The sequence below is a fragment of the Mastomys coucha genome, unplaced genomic scaffold (genome assembly GCF_008632895.1).
Source record: "Mastomys coucha isolate ucsf_1 unplaced genomic scaffold, UCSF_Mcou_1 pScaffold21, whole genome shotgun sequence".
Classification (NCBI taxonomy): Eukaryota; Metazoa; Chordata; class Mammalia; order Rodentia; family Muridae; genus Mastomys; species Mastomys coucha.
The window spans coordinates 192,605,487-192,630,016 of record NW_022196904.1 but is presented as its reverse complement, the minus strand read 5'-3'; the positions used below and the strand labels follow the sequence as shown (position 1 = coordinate 192,630,016).

Below are 24,530 nucleotides of genomic sequence, written 5' to 3'. Positions count from 1 at the left end.
GTGGCAGGCATGGGGAAGTGGGAGGCAACAGGGGTTTGTTCGTGTTTGTTTCTTTGTTTTTTGGAGGGAAAACTGAGAATGGAGAAATTTACATGTAAATAAAGAAAATAAAAAATAAATAAATAAATAAATAAATAAAAGAAAGAAATCATCTATTTGTCTATACATAGCATTACTACAAGACAGTACATCTTTTTCGATCTACAAAAATTCTGCCCAAGAGGATGGGCTAGTGCCCAGAAATTTTTATATTAATTTAATAATGACAGGAAAGGCATATCAGTTGTGGGAATCAATCTTGAGATGAGGATTCTGAAAGCCTTGCAATTGATGTGTCATCTCCAGAATGACACTTGTATGCCTTTAGCCTTTTCTAGATGGCTCCTGACATAATAAGCTTGCTTCTTCAGCCATAAAATGAGAAAACCCTACCTGTGGCCTCACTCCAGGGCAGTGTTGCTCCAAGCAGGGACATGTCTGCATCCTCCAGGAACTAGAGTTCCCCATGCTCCTTCAGACAAACTGGATCTAAAATTCTCAGGTGGGGATCCAGATCTGTGTTTGAACATACTGCCCCAGTTTGGAACAGTTCCCCTCTCCTAAGGGGACATTCTTAAATTTCTAGCCCATCATGGATGGAGACACATATATAAACTCACACCGCTAGCAAGCCTGATAATACCTGACTGCCTAGAACTCACGGAATGTTAAGTGTCTCTTGAGCATGCACCTGGATCCACACCACATGAACTGGCTGTGAGGAACAAAGTATGTCTATAATTACCAAGATCAGAAGCAGCAGAATTACTCTGTGCTTCTGTAAAGAACCATTTGGTCTTTTTTTTTTTTTTTTTTCGGAAATCTCTTTTTGTTTGGGTTAATTTTTTGTCTGTTTGCTTGTTTGTTGAAATATAGTTTCTCTGTGTAGACCTGGCTATCCCAGACCTTATTCTGTAGATCAGGCTGGCTTCCAATTCAGAGATCCACCTGCCTCTACCTCCTGAGTGCTGGGATTAAAGGTGTTCACCACCATATTAGAGCTTCTTCTCTTGAAATCTTTAGGGCTTAGCAATACATGTACCCAGAGCTGCTGGTGCCTAGTTTGCGTTTATAAAATGAAACAACAACAACAAAGAATGAAGGTGCAGTCACATCAAGTTGAGCAATGTCCTAGATAAACAACCAAGGTCTAGATCCAGCCATATCCAAAACCATAGTTTTTTTTTTTTTTTTGGTGTTTTGTTTTGTTTTGTTTTGTTTTTTGGTTACATGAACCAACAGATTCCCTTTTACCCTTAAGTTCATTTATTCTAAGTTTCAGTTTATTACAACAAAAATGAGCTGACTAATAACCCTTTTAGCCCTGAACAGTATTTGGACGACTGAAAATGAAAGTCTATGCACAAAATCTGTTATAGCAAGGTCCTGTGCCACACATAATTAAGCACTGCTTCCCCTTCCACTCAAAGCTGGATTCTAGAAAGTATGTTTTCATTGCTGACTAGTACATTAGCTCAGAAATATCCAAACATCCCATCCTTCTTGTATCCCAGAGGCAGGCAGGGCTTATGACTGGGTAAGAACTCCTATTGAGCTAGTGATATGTTGGGATCTGAGTCCTACCTGTATCCTTTGGCTCAGGGTATGGATATCCTGTGGATTCTGCCAAGTCTATATCATGGCTGTCTTTCACAGCAGGTAGTTACAATTGAGTGTAGAGACCATAGTGCCTAAGAGATCCTTTCTATATAACAAGATTATCCAACTACTCACAGAAAAAACACTGGCCCTGGGTAATGAGTTTGTCATGGGTAAATCCCTTTCCAGAGGCTCAGCTGCCCCATGAACTGCTGACACTAACACATAGGAACACCCCACCCAATCCCAGCATATGGTCTGTCCTGTGTGAATAGCAACCAGGATGACAGATGATAGAAATGAAGGCTTTTACTACTTTGAAGTCTCAGAAAGGTAAGTAAATGAAACCAATGAAGAGAGGCTTGACACCATGACAACATGAAAGCAGGCTCTCAAGCTGAGTTGCTTCTCTGTCCTTGAGCCACTGGATTCAAGCTCTGGGAGGGCTTGGCTCTATTACCAGCTTTGCCTTGCATGGAGACCCTCACTCTGAATGAAGCCACATGTCTCTCAATAGCTCATGCCTGTGGTTAAGATCTTAATTCCTTTAAGACTCAGAAACAGTAATGATACTGATAGTGAAGACAAATAAATGTTGTCATTGTTTTCATTCTTTTCCAGTTACATGAAATGGGAACATACTTTCTTAATTAAGACTCTGTGGTATGTGGGCACTTAGTGGGCAACCAGATCTCCCCAACAGAAGGCCTGAACACAGACATAGAGGACACCAGAGCTCCCCTCTGATATCCACAAGACCTGAGTTCAACACTGGCCACCCAATACCCACCCTACCTCCTGGGGCTTTGGGAGTCTTGGTGGCAATACTTCTGTAGCAAACATGGAACATCCATGGGTGGCAGTGTAGGGAGGGGTGACCATGACTGAAACCTGCTTAGGACTGTTTTCATTGTTGCCCCAGGCACTCCTTGAACTTGGGCCAAGGAAAATGTACGTTCCATTTCAGGAATAAGAGCAAGAATGAAATGTGGCTTCCTGAGGAAATGGAAATGCTAACACCGGAGCCCTCTGAAATGAAACCACATGTAAACTGGGGTGGAGGTGGGGAGGCCTCCAAAAGGATTCCTGCTGCCATCTCTCCACCACATATATACCCATATCATTGTACTTTATTTAACTGTATTTCCCTGAAGCACCAGGTTATTGGCAAGGAAGTAAGTTCTTCATGGTCCCTAAGACAATATAGGAAACCCATGTGGAGACTGGATTAAAGTCAACAAGCCTCCATTCTGCCACATTCCAGATCTGATACAATAAACAGAAAAACTTTCTCTCAAAAATTCCTGCCAAAGCTGGAAAACGCAGTCTGGCTTTTGCTCTGAGGAAAACTAGTCTGTGATGTTAGAGAGGAGTGATAGCATCCTGAGTAAGGGCAGTTCCTCACAGTCTGCCCCTTGGAAGGAGCAGGAAAAGGGAAACATTTGGTATTTAGTTAACGACAGCTGAGCTGGTTCTGACTACTTCAAGAATGATGTTTTATATGAATAAAAATGACATATGGCACATTACACAAACACACCCTCACCAAATGCCATCTTCCTGTGCCGCTTTTCCCCTCATTCTGGTCTCTAACTTTACCAGTGCCTTGTGCTTGTCACATATCTTGGGAATATCATAAATAGAAAGCCCAGGTTTTACACAGTTGGTGGCACTGGAGAAGTCACATGTCAAAGCCAATGTTTTTTTGGAACCCAGGTTGCCAGTAGGAGGGAAGGAAGAGTGCCTGCCTGTAGCTTTGAAGAAAGAAGATCTGGGTACCATGGGTTGAAGGCAGGGTGCTTTTGGGTGACCCTCAAAGTGCATCAGAAAGGTACCTGGAAGTCCAGGAAGGGGCTAAGGCTGATATTGGCAGAGTGTGGACCCTTTAAAGTACCATAACCTGAGTCAGGCAATGACCTCCTCCTCATTCCTAAAGTGCAAACAAAGCAGAGAACTTAGATATCTTCTGACAGTAGGAATGGAATGAAGAACTAGTAAATTAAGGGGCAGGGTGAGGGAGATGGGAGGAACAGTTAGGGGAGATGGGCCCAGAGTCCTAGGAAGAGCTGGAGACAGAGTCAGGATCTGGGTTCCAGGTCCGACTCTCTAACTTGCCAATTTCAAAAGGAGAGGAAGCACTGAACTTGAACTGCTCTCCTCTACCCCAAATCGTCTCAAGTGACTGAAAACCTCACTTCTGCACACTACTCAGAGGACATGATACCCTACAACAGAAGTCACCTGGAATATCAGTGCTGCTTCTTTTGAATGCTGGGAGCAAGTAGGAAACATAAATGCAAATCCTATGCTCGTTTCTATTTTAATAAACTTTCACAACTTTTGAATTTCACAAATATTGAAATTCTCACAAATGAAGAAAAACAACATTTCTAAAGGGCCAGCTGAAAAAAATCAATGAAGAGCCTAGAAAGCACAGATTTGTGATTATCAGCCATCCAGTTTTGTGCAGGGGGGGAAAAACAGTGGTGCTCAGAACTCTGTTTTACTTCACAAGCTGAAGTAGAACTTCTCAGTGATTTGAGACCTAGCCTGCCACAGAGCAACCAAGGACAGCCTGGCTTAGGGTGAATAATACTCTCTACCCTGGGGCCCTGCTGCAACCATCCTAGGGATGCCATCCCTTCACTCTAGCCTTCTTTCACTCAGTTGTTTATTTGTTTGTTTTCTCTCAGACCTGTACAGTTTTAGGAGAGTCAATACCCAGGCCACTCTCAGACAGACTATATCAACACTGAGGTAGAATGAACAGTTTGTTAAAGTTTACCAGATGGTTCCAATACTACATTCCCTATAAGGTCTGGCTCACTACTTTGCACCTACAACAGCACTTGGCCCAAGCAGTAGAATGGGTGTATGTACAAAAAGAATGAGTTATAGAGCAGCAAACTAATGGAAGCAACAATCCTACTTCCAAATCTCAGGCCATTTCCTGGACATCCCTCCATGGTCAATATACTGGAAATGAGGGTCACCCAAAAGCACTAGGTAATAGTTAATTGTTATTAATATGCCTCCCATTCAATAGTAACAAAGGAAGACCAGGTGACTTGCTAGATTCTCAGTACCAGTCAGAGCTACAGCATCCCCAACCCTGACCAGGTGTCCCTGCTTCTTCTTGGGCCACTGGCCAAGGTATAGTAAGGCTAACAGCTATGCGGCCAAATGTAGCTTGAGAAGCGAATGCCTGGGTAGATGGAGGTAATAATAGTCTCCCAAAAGTCCTGATGTCTCTAGGTTAGCAGTTTCTCAGTCCTCAACATGATTTCCTTCAATGTGATACATAATAGAAAATTCAGTCTGAGCCTGTGTATTCATGGCAGGCATTTCACCAATCAGTGCCCAAGACTCTTTCTCAACTTGGTGCAAAGACACCAGTCTTAGCAGGAAACTCAGTCTGCTCCTCAGTTCTCATTCTTGGTATGCAGAGAAAAAAAAAATACAGGAAGACTCTCCTTTATTTCTTCCTCCAAGCCATCATGGGTTTGATCTGTTGGAATACAACCCATATATTTGATGTAGTTTGGCAAATATCAAACTACATCAACTCCTTCTTTTAAGCCTTCCCCCTGTGATTAGCCTGGCTTTAGTCTAATGAGAAGTTGTAAATGCTAAAGAGGGAAATGGAGGTGTGCTCACAGGCATAAGAGCTTACCCAATGTCTGTTTCAGATAGAGAACAGAGGAAGAAGGTGTTTTACCAGTAGGGGGGCAGAGATCTAGACTTAAATATAGCTTAATTAGAGTTGTCATCTGTTGATGTTGGGACTGTGTGTGCATGACCATGTACATGTCTGTATGTAATGTATGTGTGAGAGTATACATACATGTGAATAAGCATGTGTGTGAAAGCCAGAAGCCAACGCTGGGTTTCTTCCTCAATTACTGTCCACTGTATTTTCTAATACATTCCCATTGAACCTAGAGCTCACCAATTCACCTAGACTGGCTGACCAAAAAGTTCCAGGGATCCATTTAACTCTGCATCCTCAGTCTCTCCTTGGTGTCAGTAATAGAGACATGCACTACTGCATCTAGCCTCCTGCATGGGTGCTAGAGATCTAAATTCAGATCCCCATGTTTGTGGAGCAAGCACTGTATTGATGAAGCCACCTCTCCAGTCTCTGATGTCAAAATTCAGATAAAGATTTTTCTAAATTAGATTTTGTTAGAGCTATTTTTAGGAAAGAAAAAGGTTTATGTCAGACAGGGGCCTTCCTATTTTGCTACCAGGTATATAAAATAATAATAATAATAATAATAATAATAATAATAATAATAATAACAACAACAACAATAATAATAAGCAATAATAGGTAACAAAAACAGAGCTACTTTGGCGTATGTTAAAAACCATCCTAGACACCACATACCTGTCTCATGTAGCCTTCATAACTGTCTATAGGAACGTATTGTCTTAGTTAGGGTTTCCGTTGCTGTAAAGAGACACCATGACCAAGGCATCTCTTATAAAGGACAACATCTAATTGGGGCTAGCTTACTGGTTCTGAGGTTCAGTCCATTATCATCATGGTAGCATCCAGGTAGGCATGGTACTAGAGGAGCCAAGAGTTCTACATCTTGATCAGAAGATAGCTAAGAGAAGACTGGCTCTTTCAAACAGCTAGGAGAAGGGTCTCAAAGCCCACCCCCACAGAGACACTTTCTTCAACAAGGCCACACCTACTCCAAGAAGGCCACACCTCCTAATAGTGCCACTCCCTGGGCCAAACATATTCAAACCACCACAGGGACTATAACCACTTTGTATTTCAGATGCTTGAAAATAAAGCCCTAATCAGAGTCAGCATACAGACAAGGAGCCAGCAAGAAGCAGTGCTGGGGTTTGACCACAGTTTCTGCTGACTATAGATCTAGCATGCACTTTTTAGCTTCTTGAAATCCACAGTAACAATAGACAAGGACCTGAATCTAAAAAGTAGGTGACATTATATCAATGCCACCAGGGGCAACCTCCATAGGAAATAAGAGGTACCCCAAGAATGATAGTTAATATGTCAAAATACAGGATCAAGAATCACTTAGGAGACAAAGCTCTGAGTATAGCTGTTAGGGAGTCTCTGGATTAGGCTAGGCTCTTGGCATGTCTGTGTGGAACTGTCTACATTGAGATGGGAAGACCTGTTCACTGTGGGCAGCACTATTCTATGGGTTGAGGTCCAGTACTGAACTAAAGGGAGAAAGTGAGTAGGAGCATTCATTTCTCCACTTCCTTTTTGCAGACGCAATGTAACCAGCTGCTTCAAGCTCTTGCAGCCATGCCTTTCCCATCATCATGGCTTGTACCCTCAAATATGTGCCAAGATAAACCCTTTCTCATTTAAGTTGCTTTTGTCAGGGTATTGTTATCATAACAACAGGAAAGTTAACTAAGACACTAAGTAATCCAGATATCTGTTGGTCCATTTAGGTCTAGGCTCCCTCTGCCCTATGAGTTCAGAGTATCCATCCTCCAGAAGATGAGGTCTGAAAAAACATGAATACCCAGGACTAGCTGTCAAATAGGTATCTACATGTATGTACTTGCCAGTCCAGCTAAGAGAAAGAGTTGGGATGCCCTCCCAGTCTTGTTACAGAAAGCAGGACCTGACTTCACCTCCCTGAATCTTCAGCTCTGCAGCATGTACCACACAGGATTGTGTAACTCACATTTTGTCTCATGCCTTTGGCTACTGTTCTAAGAAGCAGCCTTGCCTCCCTAGTTAAGCTGTAAGTCCTCTCTGTCTTACTATCTTTCACCTGTAGTGTCTGGGACAGTCTACATTCTTATGAAATCACCAATAAATTATACAAACAATAAGAATGGTTAAAGTAGTAAAAGCCTTGAGAACTTGTCCAAAGAAATCTGGTGTTCCTTCAAGGAGGGAGTCTCCAAGTCCCAAGTGTCCCAGAGAAAAGTCTTTAAGCCAACAAGACAGGAATGCAGGCAGGCCCAGCAGGGGTGTTTCTTTTTTCTTGTAGGTTCTTCTTAGAGAAAGAGCATGGGCGGAGGGTAAGACTTTGTCTTATAAGATTCTGGGTAAGACTTTGACTTATGAGAAATTTAGGGTTGCTGTATAATAAAAAGTTTACTTATGTAAGTCTAAGTTACTACGCTACTGTAACTAACCTGCCTTCTGTGATCCTCTGAGGCCAGAAACTGCAGTTTCTGGCACTTAGATGTGGGGAGCCGCAGCTGCCACCCTATATATATATTGAACACCTGGTCTCCGGCCAGAGCAGAGAGCATTGATAAACAAGCCCTTAGTTGGAAAAGCTGTGTGCCTCTAGTTTGTGACGCAAGCTGGCATGATTTCCCGCAGCCTATTGTGCTTTGCCACGTAGCTGATGCTGATTGGGACCAGGGAAAGTATTTAACCCACAACGGCTGGGGGCTGGAGATAGATAGTAAGTATGTAGAGAATAGGAAGTAGCGAGTATGTATGTAGAATTAGGGCTGGTGATGGGTTATGTAAGATTTAGGAGTAAGTATTTAGAATTGGGGCTGGTAATGGGATAGGAGAGAAGATGTAGATATAGAAGTAAGATGTAAGGATAGATGTAAGATATAGAATTAGGAATAAATATGTAACTAATAAGATGTAAGTAGTAATAAGTAAGATGTAAGAAGAAGATATAGAAGAATATAAAAGAAGCTAGCTAGCAAGAGAAGAAGTAAAAATGAAGGTTCCTGATTAAACTACATGGAGAAGGGCTTGGTGTTTGCCTCCTTACTTCTAACTGGACCGGTAAGGCGGCCGACACTTAGTACCTCATCCTAAAACAGCAGATTAAGTAAAGGATTAACTGGTAAAGTCTTTCCCTATGGTTCAGATGCCTCTTGCTTGTAGGGCTAGGGGGAAGTTTGGAGCAATAAACTTCTATTGAACCAGGAGAAGAGAATAACACTTGCAGAAGGAAAAACTTTTACATAAGCGAATATGCATAATCTCACATAAATTCATATACAGATTTACTCATGCTCATTTATTCATTTATACACTTCCACTCATACCCATTGGGGCCCAGCTTGTGTGCATTCTCACAATTACATACTTACACGCATGCATACATTCTCATAATTACATACTTACACACACATCCATACTTACATATGTATATGGAGCAAAAAAACCAAGCACCGGTGCAGAAAGAACTCACTCATTCTGGATGAAAAATAAAGCTCCAATCTTTATTACATAGAGAAAGAAAAGGCTTCTACCCTTTTAATGCTAAATGAATTAAACCCATGTTTGTAAGAAAAAAGCTTTGTTTCTTTTAATAAGATTAAGCCTGCCTTGTCCTTACCATGGGACCTGTTTTGTCCCATGGTAAGGAAAAGCCTGCCTGTTCCTTCTGCTCTCTGCAGCATCTTCTTTTTTTTGTCTTTCCCTCTGCATTCTGCACATTGCTCTCTTAGTATTTTATGTTACCTATAGTTTCTAAGTTATTCCATTCTGCATTCTCCTTCTAATCTAAAGAGTGTTCTGTCTAAAAACTTCTCTTCAGCTCAGTTCCTCTCTAAGCTCAGTTCTTCTCACCTCCATTCCTCTCACCTCAATCCCCCAGTTCTGACTCTTCGCTTTGTTCTCAGCCCTTAAACATCTTTCAGAATCACATGTTTAAAAGTTCATCAAAAGCCAGGCAGTGGTAGCGCACCACTTTAGTCCCAGCACTTGGGAGGCAGAGGCAGGCGGATTTCTAAGTTTGAGGCCAGCCTGGTTGGTCTACAGAGTGAGTTTCAGGACAGCCAGGGCTACACAAGAGAAACCCTGCCTTGAAAAAAAAAAAGTTCATCAAAAGTTCACACAGAAAATCAAATCATAAATTGAAACAGAAGTTTACAACAGAGAATGCTTACATGCATATCCATTAGGAGTGATTATCTACATCCACCATCACCTGTCTCAGCTCCACAGGTTCACTGAAGGTTTAAAACCATAACTAAGTTATAAGTGAAGTTTTGTATAAATAAACCCAGTCAATATTTTATCTTCTGTCCTAGCACCTGTAATAAATAGTTAGTTCCCTTTTTATGACCTTTGGTTAATTATTTTACAACCTCCTGGAATGTGCTCTGAGTAGGAGAAAGTCTGGTTACCATCTAAGAGCAATTTACTGGTGACATTTGGGAGACTGGCAGAGTTCTCATTGCAGTTTTAACTATCAGAAAAAAGGACCTAATAGCAGTCACATTATAAAAGAGCTTAATAATCACAGATATAAATTTAGGAATTCCCTTTAATCCCAGCACTTGGGAGGCAGAGGCAGGCAGATTTCTGAGTTCGAGGCCAGCTTGGTCTACAGAGTGAGTTCCAGGACAGTCAGGGCTACACAAAGAAACCCTGTCTCAAAAACAAAATAAAACAAAACCAAAAACAAACAAACTAACAAAAATTTAGGAATTCTTATAGGATCACCATATAGTCTTAAGTCATCTATTTATCTATATAGCATCACTATAAGATAGTACATCTTCGTGGATCTGCAGAGATCTGCTCCAAAGGGGTGTGCTATTACTTAGTGATCATTGTATATGTATAATAATAACAGGAAAACCATATTAATAGCAGGAATCGTTCTTAAAATGAATCCCTTACAGTCTTGTTTAATAAGGGCACACCTGTCGTATATAATAATCCGAAGCAGGTCATTTCAGGATGGCACCTGCTAGTTATTAGCTTGTCCCATTATGGCTCCTGACACAGGAATATAAACAAGGTTAGTCTGCACCACAGCCAGCAGAGGCCTAGAATACTTCACTTCTCAAACATCCAGGCACCTAGGACAGAGCCAGACACAGATCCATGAGAAATGATTCTTGCTGATCCAGTAAATGAACAGATTAGGACCTAATAATACAAGGCCAGACACTCATATTGTTTGAGGCAGGAGATTTCTTAAGTTCAAGGCCGACCTGGGTTATACAGTGAGTTTCAGGTACAGTAGGAACTAAAGTTCTAGCTGAGTTGGTATTTGTCTAATACAAACAAGGCCCTGGGATTGAGTCACAATAACATATGCACAGGCATACTGATACACACTTGTAATTCTAATACTTGAGGAATAGAAATAGGATATCAGAAGTTAAAGGTCATCTTTGGCTACATGTCTAGGCTTTTGAGGCCAGTCTAAGCTACATAAAACCCAATGCAACAGTAGTTAGTGAATGGCTGCATACGAATATTGTAATTCCAAATTTCTCCCTAAGCTAGGCCAGGCTATGTTCAGCTTAAAAAGAAACAAAGTCCCTTCCATGTGAGCAACAGATGAGTCAGGGCACGTCCTTTATTAAAATTTCAAGACCCTGAGGTTGCTTGTAAGAGAACAACAAAGAGTGAGACTGAATGCTTTGCTTGACGTTTGTAACTCTTGTATTAAGTTTGAAGAAGAGGACTTTATAAGTTACTCTTTTTCTGAGATGAATGCTTTTCCAAATTATCACAGTTAATGAACCAAATTCTTACCCTCACCTAATGTCTGTGCCACCCTCCAAGCAGAACCATTGTTCATTGAAACAGTTGGTGAAAGACTTTATGGATAGACTATCTTAATACACACACCATTTCTAAAATGAATGTAACCTGTTCTCTGTGGGCTGAGAATAAAGTCACTCACTCAAGTCAAATAGCTTTGACCATAGCATGAAGTCTGTATCCAAAAATTGTGCCTACAATTCATTTCTTGGTGCAGCAGAACTATCAATCCTCAGCTTAGCTATGATGGAGGTAAAATCCTTTGGTGATGTGAGGGTCTTTGAAGTACAGCCTTATTACAATGAAATCCAATGTCTAAAAATTGTTTTTATTTTGGGCTTATACCACAGTAAGAGCCAAGATTTTAAACTCTACTAAATACAAAACAAACAAACAAAAAGACTTTATATATTAATGTTCATTTAAGAAAATACTAGTAGTGATATATTATTTTGAAATATACAGTTAATATGTTTGGAGTTATTTAAAATCAGGGTTAAAATTTATATTGAGAAAAATGTATTTTCACTATTGCTGTAGATGAGCATCTACATAAGACTGTTAAATTGATTGTTGTTTTATATCAAACAACTTTTATAATACTTATTTTTATTATTATAATATTTTATAAATTTTAAGGAATATGACAAAAAAATATTATAGGTATTGAAGGGGGGGGCCTCTGGGAGGAGTTGGGATACAAAAGGGAAACAAGAATGTGATTTAATTCTATTTACTTAAAATATGTTTTTAAATGTTAACAAATTCAGATAAATTGAAATCATGTAACTTTTCTCATCATAATGCAATAAAAGTTAAAAAAAAATAAATAAATAAAAATAAAAAATTTCAAGACCCTAGGCTGTCAACATGATTCAGAGTGTAAAGACAATTGCCACCAATTCCAACAACCTTGAATCTGAGTCCCAGGATCCATGGAACTTACTACTGCAGGTGGCCCTCTAATCTCACATTTGCAGAATGGCATATGCAAATCCCAACCCATAAATAAAATGTAATTTTAAATTTTGAAAAAAAATCAAAGGGGCTGGAGAGATCACTCAGCTCTTCAGAGCACTTGTTGCTTTTGCAGAGAACATAGGTTTGGTTCCCAGCATATAAATGGAGGATTACAACCACTCTAGTTCCAGGGGATTCAGCTGCTTCTTCCGATCTTTGCAGGGACCAGGCATATACACAGTGCACTGTATGCATAATAGCAAAATTCTTCTAAGATAAAAACAAATCTTTATTTTAAAAAATAGGATTTTTTTCTTTTATGTATATGCTAGAAATTTAACCTGAGCCATCTCTCCAGCCCCCCAAATAAATAAATCTTTCTTTAAAATTCCAAAATCCTCACTAAAGGATCCCACCCAAGTCTGGTTCAGGGACCCTATTGGAAGCCTCCTTCCTCAAATCTGACACTTTGAACACCACAAGACAGAGCTGCTCTGTCATCCCAGAAGCCTGTGATGGATGCCATACAGGTGTCTCATTTAAGTCTTCAAGGACCTTCTCTACATGGAGCCAAGTAGACACTTTAGTCATCAGGGCAAAGAAAACAAAATGCCTCATGAATTTTCATTTTTATCTCAATAAAGAGCACAATCAATTTGTCAGCATGCAGTACCACTTCTTGCCAAATACCACTTATTTTAGACTAAAGCTTTCTCGGCTATACAAACACTGAATAGACACGGGCAGAGCCCCGAACACATGCTTCTCTTTGCTTCTTCCTGTTTTAAGAGTTCCTACATTATCTCATAACTGTCTAGACCCCATCAACTTCCTCACAGCTGGCACACTGCTTCCCGGTTCTGCTCCTTTCTCCCCTTTGGCAGTCTTGAAACAGATATTTACCTGATGGGAAACCTAAAAGAAATCCTCCCAGTGACTTAAAATGATTGCTACCCAGGAAAAGGAAAAAAGTAACTGGGCTGATCAAAAACACAATTGTGATGAAATACTTATTTCTAACTGGTCTTGAAATGTAACCCATCATGGCTGTTTGTCAGAATTCCTCAAAATCACTTTGCCACATTGGAAAGCTCCCCAAGCAAGCCCTCACAAGCCTGGGTTCTGAAAGGCTGGGCTGTGCCTATGCTTTGTACTGAGCAAGGACCCCCAAGAGTATGTGACTGGTGCTCACCAGGACAGCACAGCCTAAGTCACTGCCTCTAGGAGAGAAAATGTTCTGAGTATCCACTTCCTCCCAAAAGTAGCACCTAAATCTCCAACTTGAAAGCACAATTTACATACAATGTTCAAAGTTAGGGTTAGGGCAGAAGAACCAACAGGTCATTCTGACCTCTAGGCTCAATGCAAGAAGTTGCAGACCTCCACCTCAGAAGGAATTTTTCTGGATGTACTTTATGCTGGTTGTTGATTGGCTCAGTTTATACCCCATTATATAGGCATCCTCATGTGTTCAGTTAGTTTGGCTGGGGGTGACTTCCCCCATCCCTTTGTGTATATGTATGCACAGGTGTGTATGCATATTTATATGTGTGAGTGCATGCATGTGGAGAGCAGAGGTCAACTTTAGGTATTCTTCAGGACTTGTCCCCTTTGTTTTGGTTTTTAAATTTTTATACATTATTTATTAGGTGGGGGGTGATTGCACACTGGCACAGTGTTTATGTGCAGATCAAGAAAACAGTTATTTTTTGAGATAGCATCTTTCATGGGGACCAGGGTCTTGCCAACAAGTCCGAGAGATCCATTTGTCTCTACTTTTCCAGTTCTAGGATTACAAGCATGTACCGTTACATCTAACTTGTTACAGGGGTACTCAGAATCAAATTCAAGTCTTCATGATTGGTCTCTTTAAAACCAATTCACTTTGTGCTCTACATGGTATTAGACATGATGATTAGGCATTAGTGATTTAAGCAGAAACAACTACCTTTCCTGACCAAAGTGCTCTAAGGTTTTCCCTGATGCTTACCAGTTTTAGCTCAGGAATGAGATAGTAGAGAGGCAGGAGCAGGAAAACACTGGTAGCTCTAGATTCATATGTAGGCCCTTTCCTTTTCTCCAACTCCCACAGGGCAGAATGGAGACAAGGTGGGGTCATCTTGGACCATATCAATGAAGACAATATCCTATAGGCTGTTAACTAAATGATAAATAAATAGAAGCTAAAAACTTAATAATCAAAGATAAGAGTTTCCATAAAAACCCTAAACCTCATAGTACATTGCTCCTTAAGAGAGTAGTAGTTTCTCAGTGAAGTTAGTTTATCAGTTTTAGTGGATGGGGAGGAGGATTGTCTTTGCTCTAGCAACTGAACCTACCTTGTCTGACACAATGTATGCTATATGTATGGCCACTACCACAAAGATTTATTTTCTGGGACCTAAATGGATCTCATAAGTATGGATCAACATATTCAGCATATTGCCTGGCATATGGCAGATCCTCTGTCCATACCATTTATCTATTATAAGCACTAGACATTCTTGCCATATTTCTTTTATTTACTACCTTCACTTACTGCCCAAGAGCTAGAACATCAACTCCCCATAAGGGGTTAACTGAAACAGAGGGTTCACCTGCTTATATCCACTAAATCTAAACAATTTCGGATATTGCTTTGTCAGGCAATGCAAGCCCCAGGTGTTGCTTCAAATGCAGTGCACCCACTGACTTCTTTCAACTTGACCTATAATAGTGGATCAAGGTCTCATTCCTCTCATGATACAAATAAAAGACTGAGGAATTAAGGTCCTCAAATATCTAAAAGCACATGTTTACCTCAAAATGGTTGAGGCAGGAGGATCACTGCCAAGTTCTAGATCACCCTGGTGTAATATATCAATTTCTAGGTTAGCCAGGGTTTCATAGTAAGAATCTGTCTTAACAAATAAATAAAAGCAGCGTATTTCCAAGGATATAACTTGTTGTGCTATGGGATCTTCAACTGTATGCCAGAGTAATTGGAGAGTCAACACAGTGCCTGCAGCTGCCACTTGTTTTTCCTATGTGTGCAGGGACTGGGGCTTCTACCTGTAACAAGTGTTTTGTCCCTGGGAAAGCTTGGTCCCTTGAAGAGTCTGAAGAACTAGACTGACTCTGCTCATTAAACAAAGAGCTATAGAACCAGTGAATGGACCATCATCTATGATTTGGTCTGCAGTTGGAAACACAGGAGAAGAAACAGAATAGGCAGCAAGAGAACAGCTCTGAAAGCAGAAATTTTGGATAATGCTTTATAACTTACTTGCATGTAATTGGATCAATAAAAACTTTTTAGAAAAAAAGAAAGAGCAATCTATGAAAAGAAGGGTTTATCTGGGCTCACAGATTAAGAAGAGATGAAGTCCATCATAGTGTAAAAGACATGGAAGTGGGCAAGAAAGGCAGCTGGTCACATTTCATCTACAGTCAGGAAGCAAAGAATGCTAGTGCACAACTCTCTACTTACTAACACTAAGACCCTAGTATATGGCTTGGTGTTGCCAAAGTCACAGTAGGTCTTCTGTCCTTAGTTAAAACTCTCTAGAGGATTCTAAATGCAGTTGATAGCGAAAAATAATCATCACAAGAGCCAACTATGGTGCTACCCAATGTTCATTTACTTCCTACTTCTTACTCTGAGGCCTCTATACTGCATCCAAAATTGAGTGTTGCCAATCAACTCTCACACAACTGGTGAATGGTTACCTGGACTTAGACTTCTGCAGTGGGACTAAAGTAACAAGAATCCAAACTCACGCCTTTCCTGAGGCTCAAGGATTTGAGAGGCAGGATTAGTAGCCATGGCCAGTATAAACATCTGCCTGACTTTTAAGTGCCAAATTACACAGCCAGACACTGCTATGAGATGCCTTGATGATGGTGTCTCAGCCTCTGTTTCACAAGAAACAGATCTTCAGACTTGACATAGGTCCCCTTGTAGGTTCCTCCAGGTAGTACTGAATTAAGTTTCTAGCTCAAGGGAATATGCCCAGAGCAAAGCAACAGCTTCTACAGTAGAAGGCCACAGTCTGCTCTGCCTTCTTTTGGGCAATTTATCTTTGTAGCATAAATAGGGATAACCACTATTTATGAGCAATTGACTATGTCTTGCCCAGTCCTTCTCTACCATTTAAAAGGGGAAAACACCACTTCTAGATAAGTCTCTGACCTTTGAGAGGGTGGAGGGTCTAGCATCACTTCACTATTTAAACTGAAGACTCCAAGTGTTCCTGGTCCCTTCATATCTCACAGGTCATGTGGAATTTTTCTTTCCCTAGCTTGAGCCTCACCCACATGCTGTTCTTGTGTGTGCATGGTTGCTTTTCCATCTCTGATTGCTCTGACAGTGAGGTATCCACAAATAGGTCAGCATTTGTAAGTGGCTAAAGAGAAGGTTGTCAGAGCAAATTATGGTAAAGTAACCTTCCTTTGTCAACTTTCAGAAGAGTTCCCTATGAGGAGATAAATCTTCCTACAGACTCTGCTGCAGAGCTGGCTGAAAGCTCTTTCCTTCCTTCTCTTTCTTTCTTTCTTTCCTTCTTTCTTCCTTCCTTCCTTTCTTTCTTTCTTCCTTCCTTCCTCCTTCCCTTCCTTCCTTCCTTCCTCCCTTCCTTCCTTCCTTCTTAGGGGGAGAGGGGTGCAGATGCCATAGCATGTATGTGGAAATTAAAGGACAATTTGTAGGGAACCCCTATGTTGCTGAGCTTTCTCACCTGTCCTGACTTATGATTATTTCCACCTCTGAATATCTCCAGCTGCATTCCAACACTAGTTTACTTATTTGAATACAAATTTTTCTAATTTTTTTCTAATTTTTTTTGTATACCAATATGGACCTGCTATTTATTTTATTTTGAAATTTTTTTTTCAAATCCACTTTGTTCTTTGTTATACCTTCTTTCTCACTCAGCTTTTTAAGTCTCTCTTACATTGCTTTTAAATTTTCCTTATTTTTAATTGTATGAATGTATGTGTGTCTTTGCATGAATAGTCATGTGTGCACATGATTACAGTGTCCCTGGACAACAGAAGAAAGCATTAGAACTGGAGTTACGGCCACTGTGAAGCACTTGTCATGAGTTCTGGAAATCATACTTGAATCCTTTAAAAAAGCAGTATTTTCTTTTAACTGTTGAGCCACCTCTCTCAACCTCTTATACACTTCTTGAGATATACATATATACACACATATACATCTCCATATATCCATATGCTGCTTAGGAAGGGCTGTTCCCTCCCATTGGATCTGCATAAAGGGCTCATCACTATACTGAGAGAACATGATAAATGTAATTCTTGTGATTACAGAGCTTAGGCAACAAAACAGGTATAGCTTTTATCTCTTGAAATGTTCTTTTGTAATCAACCACCATGTTGTAGAGGGAGCCTTGGACACATGGTATGGCCACATGGCAAAGAACAGAAGACCCACCAACAACCAGACAAGCAAGTGAACTAGACTTTCAGTTCTCCGCTTTAAAAATCTTACAACTGAGATTTCAAACACTATGTAGAGGATATTAAACATCTGGACTTTACTATGTTTGAACCCCAACCCAGAGACATAAAGGGTTGCTCTATACCTCCTCATCATTTGAACATAGTAACTGGAATGCTCCCTAGCATAACTATAGCCTAACTAATCTGGCAGATAGCAGTTGTTTAATAAATATTGTTGGTTTTGTGGATGAAGTATATTAATAACATATTATTCTCCTATAATCTATAGTTATCTCTTTAAAAAAAAAGTCCTACGACCATTACCAGATAACTTCAGTCCTCAGTTCAACAAAGGATTGTTCAACAAAGGATTAGTGAATGAAAGTACCCAGCAATTCAGAGAGGGCAGACTTCTTCACTCCCAGCTCCTCAGTAAGCTAGGGAGATTGGTCACACTGCTTCTTTCCTCAGGGATCCACCTTCAATGAAAACAGGCCACTCTTCTCTCAGATTTCCAAACAAATATTGTTCTTGGCTGGGTGGCTGCCATTTTGTTTTTCTCATAAACCAGGTACTTCTGGGACAGTAGTTCTCAACCTGTGGGTCATGACCTCTTTGGTGGTCAATGATCCTCTCACAGGAGTTGCTTAAGACCATCTTCATATCAGATATTTGAATTATGATTCACAACAGTAGCAAAATTATAGGGCTGGAGAGATGGCCCAGTGTTTAAGAGCACTGGTTGTTCTTCCAGAGGTCCTGTTCAATTCCCAGCAACCACATGGTGGCTCACAACCATCTGAACTGGGATCTGATGCCCTCTTCTGGTGTGTCTGAAGACAGTGACAGTGTACTCTTATATTTTTGGTTGCGGCTGAGCCATCTCTCCAGCCCCGGCAGTGTACTCACATACATAAAATAAATAAATCAACCTTTATATTTGAAAAAAAAATTATAGTCATGAAGTAGCAACAAAAATAATCTTATGGTTGGGGTGACCACAACATAAGGAACTGTATAAAGGGGCCACAGTATTAGGAAGGTTGAGAAGTACTGTTCTGGGACAAAAGTGATGTGGAAGAAAGGGCATCTGACTCATTAATCTAAAGCTAAAGCCAACCATATATAAAAAATAATGCTTAGATGTCCACTGACAAGAACAGGTAACACAGTACCCACCCCAGAATCCATGGATCTCTGAGGCTCCTCTCTCTCTCTCTCTCTCTCTCTCTCTCTCTCTCTCTCTCTCTCTCTCTCTCTCTCTCTCTCTCTCCTTCTCTCCCTTCCTCTCTCCCTCCCTCTTCCCCTCTCTCTGTCCCTTCCTCCCTCCCTCCCTCCTTCCCTCCCTCCGTGTGTGTGTGTGGGGGGGGTGGGTGTGTGGATGTGTGTGTGTGTGTAGGCCAAAGAAACGGGGCCTCTCAGTGGCCTGGAACTGGCCAAGGAGACTAGACTGGCTGGCCAGTGAGCCCCAGAGATCTGCCTGTATCTACCTTTCTGCTTATGGGATTATAAGTGTACCACCACACTCAGCTTTTGTACATGGAATCTGAGGTGGAACTCAGGACCTTATGCTTGTACAGAAACATTTTTACATACTGTTCAATCTCCCCACTGCTTTCTGAAATGTATCATACCTCCCTCACCCTATCACAATCTAGCCTTCACTGCCAGAAGCCAGACTGGACCTGCTAAATCCAAGGTAAAAGTGGGCTGATCGTGAGAAAGTCAAGACAAGCTTTCTATTTCTAGAGCAGAACATCGACAGTTGCCAAAGAGAGGCACTGCAGGACCTGCCTTAATGGCAAATGAACCTGCTGTAATTAGCATATTAATAACATTTGATTTCTAACGCCCCAAGAAATCTCTCTCCAACCTCTTTACCACAAGACTCTAAGGCAATTACGGAACAAAGAGCACAGGAGGGGACTATCAGTGTGTACCCTGCACCCACTTCAGGAACTCCTCACACAGCTTCTTCTAGCTTTCTTCCCACAGACCAGCATCTCAACTCCCTCCAAGTGGAAAGGGCTCATTTCAGACTCATGTGAAAATACTCATTCTAGAAGAGGCTTTCTGGAAGCTCTGATATGTAGACTAGTCAGTCCCCAGATTAAGACTTGCAGCTCTGAGGATCAATCAGGGTGAACTCCTGAGAGATGAGAAGCCCAGGGAGAACCCAGGCTTTAGTGCATAAGGAGAGGGGCAGAGAGGATGGACTACCAAAGCTCCACACTTGCCATAGGCTGTATTGGACAATCTCCCACTAAAGAAAGGGCTCTATGAAAAGGTGAGAGGCTGGCTCTGAGCTCTGCTTGTGCTGCTTTAGAGGGTGGCATCTGGAAAGCTGAACTGATTTGGATTCAAAAGTATCTCTGATCTTTTCAGCAGGCTAAAGACATGGTGGGTTATGGTTATATGCTCTAATTAAACACAAAAACCCACCTGAACAAACAAAAACAGACACATAAGCTAGCCCTCATTCCCAGGAGACTTTTCCTCTCCATTTAACTGATGGGTTCTTCTGTAGTCACACCACAAAAAGCACTTTAAGGCCAGGACTTTGGTTATCCACACCCATATTCGTGTGTAGATAGACAACCAGGTGGCCAGTGAAATGAAAAGATGGGTAATCAACTTCCAGAAAAACTCTCATGATAGTTGATTGTTGAAGAAACTGTGAAGGTACCCTTTTCCCTTTTTTCTACTTCCTTGAAACAATGTGGTGGCTGGAGCTGCAGCAGCCAAATCAGACCAGAAGGCATCTGTAGAGCAGAGACATAGGAGCCTGGGTCGCTGCTGACAAACAAGAGGCAACAAATTGACTTACTGGAGATATCATTCATACAAGAAATTGTTCAAGATACTCACACTCAAACTTTTAGCCAAAGGGCATGATCTTGTCTGGATTCAGAGAACATTCTATGTTACTCTCAAACATCCCTTACTACCATTCACCAAGTCATTTGGCCCAAGAAACTTCCCAGGATTATATCATAGGGTGGAAAGAATCATTTATTTGATTGATGCTAAGTGGGCACAGTGATTAAGAGTTTAATCAGAAGTTCAGTAGGCCTGGGCTTCAATCCAAGTTCTCTCAGTTAATTAATAGTTACATTACATTAGGAAAATCATTCACACCTATAAGCTTCAGTTTCCTCAGCTCAGCTCACAATAGGGATAGTCCAAGATTTTCTGAGGATTAGATGATAACACCAGTAAAGATCCCACCAGCATAACATATACTCAAACATCTTTTCTAAACATCAGCCACACATAAGCCACCTTTACCCAAACCAAAACCTATAATTGTGGCAATTGTCACAATATAGGCATGTCCTACATTGGAAGATTTTAGCAGTGACCTACAAGGGTGGTCCTACAGGATCACATTGCTAAATGACATCCACATCTTTTCAGTTTGTGAGGACACACTCTTTGCTTGTACAGTGAAGAGACTGGCTAAAGAACGTGCCTATTGTTAAACAACTTGGAATGGTAGTGACTTTGATATTTTGAGACAGGGTTTCTCTGTGTATCCCTGGCTGTCCTGGAACTCACTCTGTAGACCAGGCTGGCCTTGAACTCAGAAATCCATCTGCCTTTGCCTCCCAAGAGCAGGGATTAAAGGTGTGCCCCTCCACTGCCTGGCTTGATATCTTCTTTATCTTGGTTTTTACCAAGTCCCGTTCAAACTTTTCAACTTAGCCTTTCTCCACTGTAACATATAGGGTTTGGCTATAGTTGTGATTTTCTTTCTTACAGCATATATTTTAAAAATAGATAATATATTCAGGTACTACTAAACCATAGAAAATCATTTCACACCCCAAGAGGCATGGCTGCCACCCCTGTAATTCTGAGGAAACTACCAGTTCCATCACTTATCTCTGTGAATATTCCAAGCCAGAAACACAGGAGCATACTAAACATCTGCCTAGTTAGCCTTTGAATGTTTTTGCCCAGCCATATTAGAGACCGGAAGAAAGGACCCAGCCAAATCCCATTCTAGCACATTCTGAGAGCTGTTTAAATTCCTCCACTATGCTTTATGCATGTTCCAATCAAAAATTACATGCTAAGGGTATAGGGATAGTTCAATCCTCAAAACCCATGGTTTTGTTTTTTATGCTTATAATCCCAGCACTAGGGAGATAGAAACAGGAGAATCACTGGAGCTCACTGGCCAGTTGACCTAGATGAGTTCCAGGCCAGTGAGAGAGAGATCCTGTCATTATTAAAACAGGGGTCGGGGGAGCAGGCAGATAGACAGGCAGACCGACAGACACACACAAACTGGGGTGGGGGAGGAAGGGAGGGAGGAACACCTAATCATGTCTAGCTTCCACATCTACATAGGACATGTGCACGTGTTAATATACAAACATATGTAAACACATAAAATTACATGCTAGAAGTGAGCTGTCTGCAGAGGAATCTGCAATTGCTTCTACAAATACATCTGTGAAACCCAAATGTTTTTTGTTGTGATGAGATTTGATACATTTCATGGCTTCCTGGCAAAATCAGTGGAACCCATCAGGGACTTTACAAAACAGGGATTCTTAGCCCAACAAAGAAAACCTTCAAAAAAGCATACTTGCACCAGTATTGGCAGCTAGAACTGCTCTTCAACAGTATTTCCATCAGGTAGCATGCTCCTTATGCAGAATTGTGGTGATGCTTTGAAGTAGCAAAGCCCCCGCAAAATGTAATCTGTGACAAGGATGCTGTGGCCAGCTCCTGAGACACTTTTGAGCAATGGAACCATTTCAATGGAAAACTATGAGCTTGACCTATTAAGAAGCAAACATGTAAAATGTTTTTTTTGGCACTTACTAGATGTTTGATTTGGCAAATTCATACCAGCTCAGACCAGAAAGCAATTTACTTCTCCTACCACCTTAATCTCCTGTGACCAAAGGTAAGGCTGAAAAAATGAGACAGGTGTGAAGGTGGGAACTGCTTGGGACCAGAGACTTGAAGAAATGCATGCAAATAGGGCCTAAGCAAAGCAGAAAGCCCACCAGACAGGAAAGGGCTTGAACTCTATAGCTTTCCTGGGATTGCACAGCTGTGGTTAAAATTGACAGTGATCTGAGAAGCAATTAGGAACTGGGGTGAATCTGGCATGGACTGTAAATGGGCAACTGAGGCAAAATTTCAGAACCCCATTTATAAAACAAGAATGAAAAGTCCACCTACTGGTTTCAGTAGTTGAGTTGTGATTTAGTGGTCAAGTGCTTGCACAGCATGTATCTCACAAGACCCTGGGTTTCAAACCTAAAGCTACCAAAATCAGGAGGAAAAAATATAGCACTTCACTGTAAGTCAAAATCCACATGGGGACCTTCATGAGTACAGGAAGGCAGCCATGATCTCCTGGAACAACAGACCATGCATGGTGTCTGGGTGCTAAGACCCAACAAAGGCTAGTGTCAGTTTGAGAATCACAGGAATCCCAGGAACCCCAGAATAGTGAAGGCCACTGATTCAGTCCTGGGTGAGAAAGTGGACTTTCAGATGAAGATCTCGCTGAAAGTAACCCCAGACAGGGCTGTCCACAGGACTGCAGAGATCTAGGCCTAAGGCCTACCTCTTTTGTTTCTCCTACATCTGCTATCACCAGGCTCCATGTATAAGGACCCTCCTCACTGCAACTTGATGTTCATGGGGACCCCTGAGACGTAGGAGTTATTTGCCCCATGATGCAGGTAAAGAACTAATTACTGACAAAGACCAACCTAGTCCTGTGCCTAGGACTCTTAGAAGCCACTGCCTTCCTTCTAGAGCTCTGCAGCAATTTAACACATTTCTGTAACAATGTAACACACTTCATCTTAGTGGTCCCTTCCTGCACTCATACTGTTTGGCAGCTATGTTCCCTGTGTCTTTGTAACAGCTAAACCAAGAGGTCAATGGCTATTAACTGGGTATAGCAATAACTCCTTGCCTCCATCTCAATGGACCATGGAGCCGCCTACCCTCTGACTCTTGTCCCTCTGGCCAAGCCACAGTAAGTGCCTGAACATGGGAGTGACCTACACTGAACATCATCCTGCTCTCCAATTCAGCTTTATATGATGGAATGCATAGGCAGTTGGGAAGTAGTAACGGAGGTTGTTGTTCAACTATCGTTATTCACCAAAGTCTAAAATAATGTCTCCTGCTGGTGGCCAGGACGTCAAAAGCAGCCCTCTAGTGGTAGCAAAACAGGCAAGGCCAGAGTCTGTCCCGCCCTTGGTATATTTATGCCTCTCCTAGGATCCTTTGGTCAATGTCATCATCTTAGAGCACTGAAAATCCTCAGTGTCTATCAGGGTTGGAGCATCAGGGCCATGCATCTGTCACTACGGTTTCCACTGTGACACCTATTTTGCTTCCAAGGCACTTTCTGAACACCTGGATGGCCAAGCCTTCATCAGTTTCTCCAGATTGAGGATCTGGCTAACTGGAGCCAACCTCTGCAGCACTTGCTCCTTTAGGGTTCCCCATCTGACACCTAGGGGTACACAATGTCTCTTGTTTGAGTAAATAGTTTTCTGGAGCCAAGGGAGGAATCAGCCTGGAAGTATACAACATGCTGACTGGTCAGAGCCCATTCTTCCACTCCATAGTAGCAGGGTAGATTCTCATGAACACTTACATCTCTGCGAGGAAAACCGGATCAGACACACCTAATCTTCAGCCTCGCAGGGAGCCTTGGTTATTTTCACTCATGTACACATGTATAAATTGTTCCTTTCTATCCAAGGGGATCCACAACATCTTCCCACAGAAGCCTGGTACATGCTCAATTGTTTCAGAAAGACAAGAAAAAGGAAGTAAGTGTAGAGGAGGGAGGGTAAAGTCAAATGAGTTTCCTTAATACAACTGAGAAGAGATGCACCTCAGGAAGTGTAAACAAAGAGGGAGCAGGTGGGTAGCAAGCATATATATGCCATACTGGCATACTACTCAGCCCCATACAATACTCAGTGGGGGGGAACATTAATACCAG

General features: G+C 41.4%; 1 protein-coding gene and 1 non-coding gene across 5 annotated transcripts in view; one reads left to right on the top strand and one right to left on the bottom strand.

Annotated features, from left to right (window-relative positions):
- Nucleotides 1–24,530, bottom strand: part of Grk5 (G protein-coupled receptor kinase 5) — a 204,612-nt gene that overhangs the window by 72,473 nt on the left and 107,609 nt on the right. The window lies entirely within an intron of this gene.
- LOC116104319 lies at nucleotides 15,011–15,122 on the top strand. Its single transcript, XR_004123826.1, has one exon. It is a non-coding gene; the product is annotated as a small nucleolar RNA SNORA44 (small nucleolar RNA).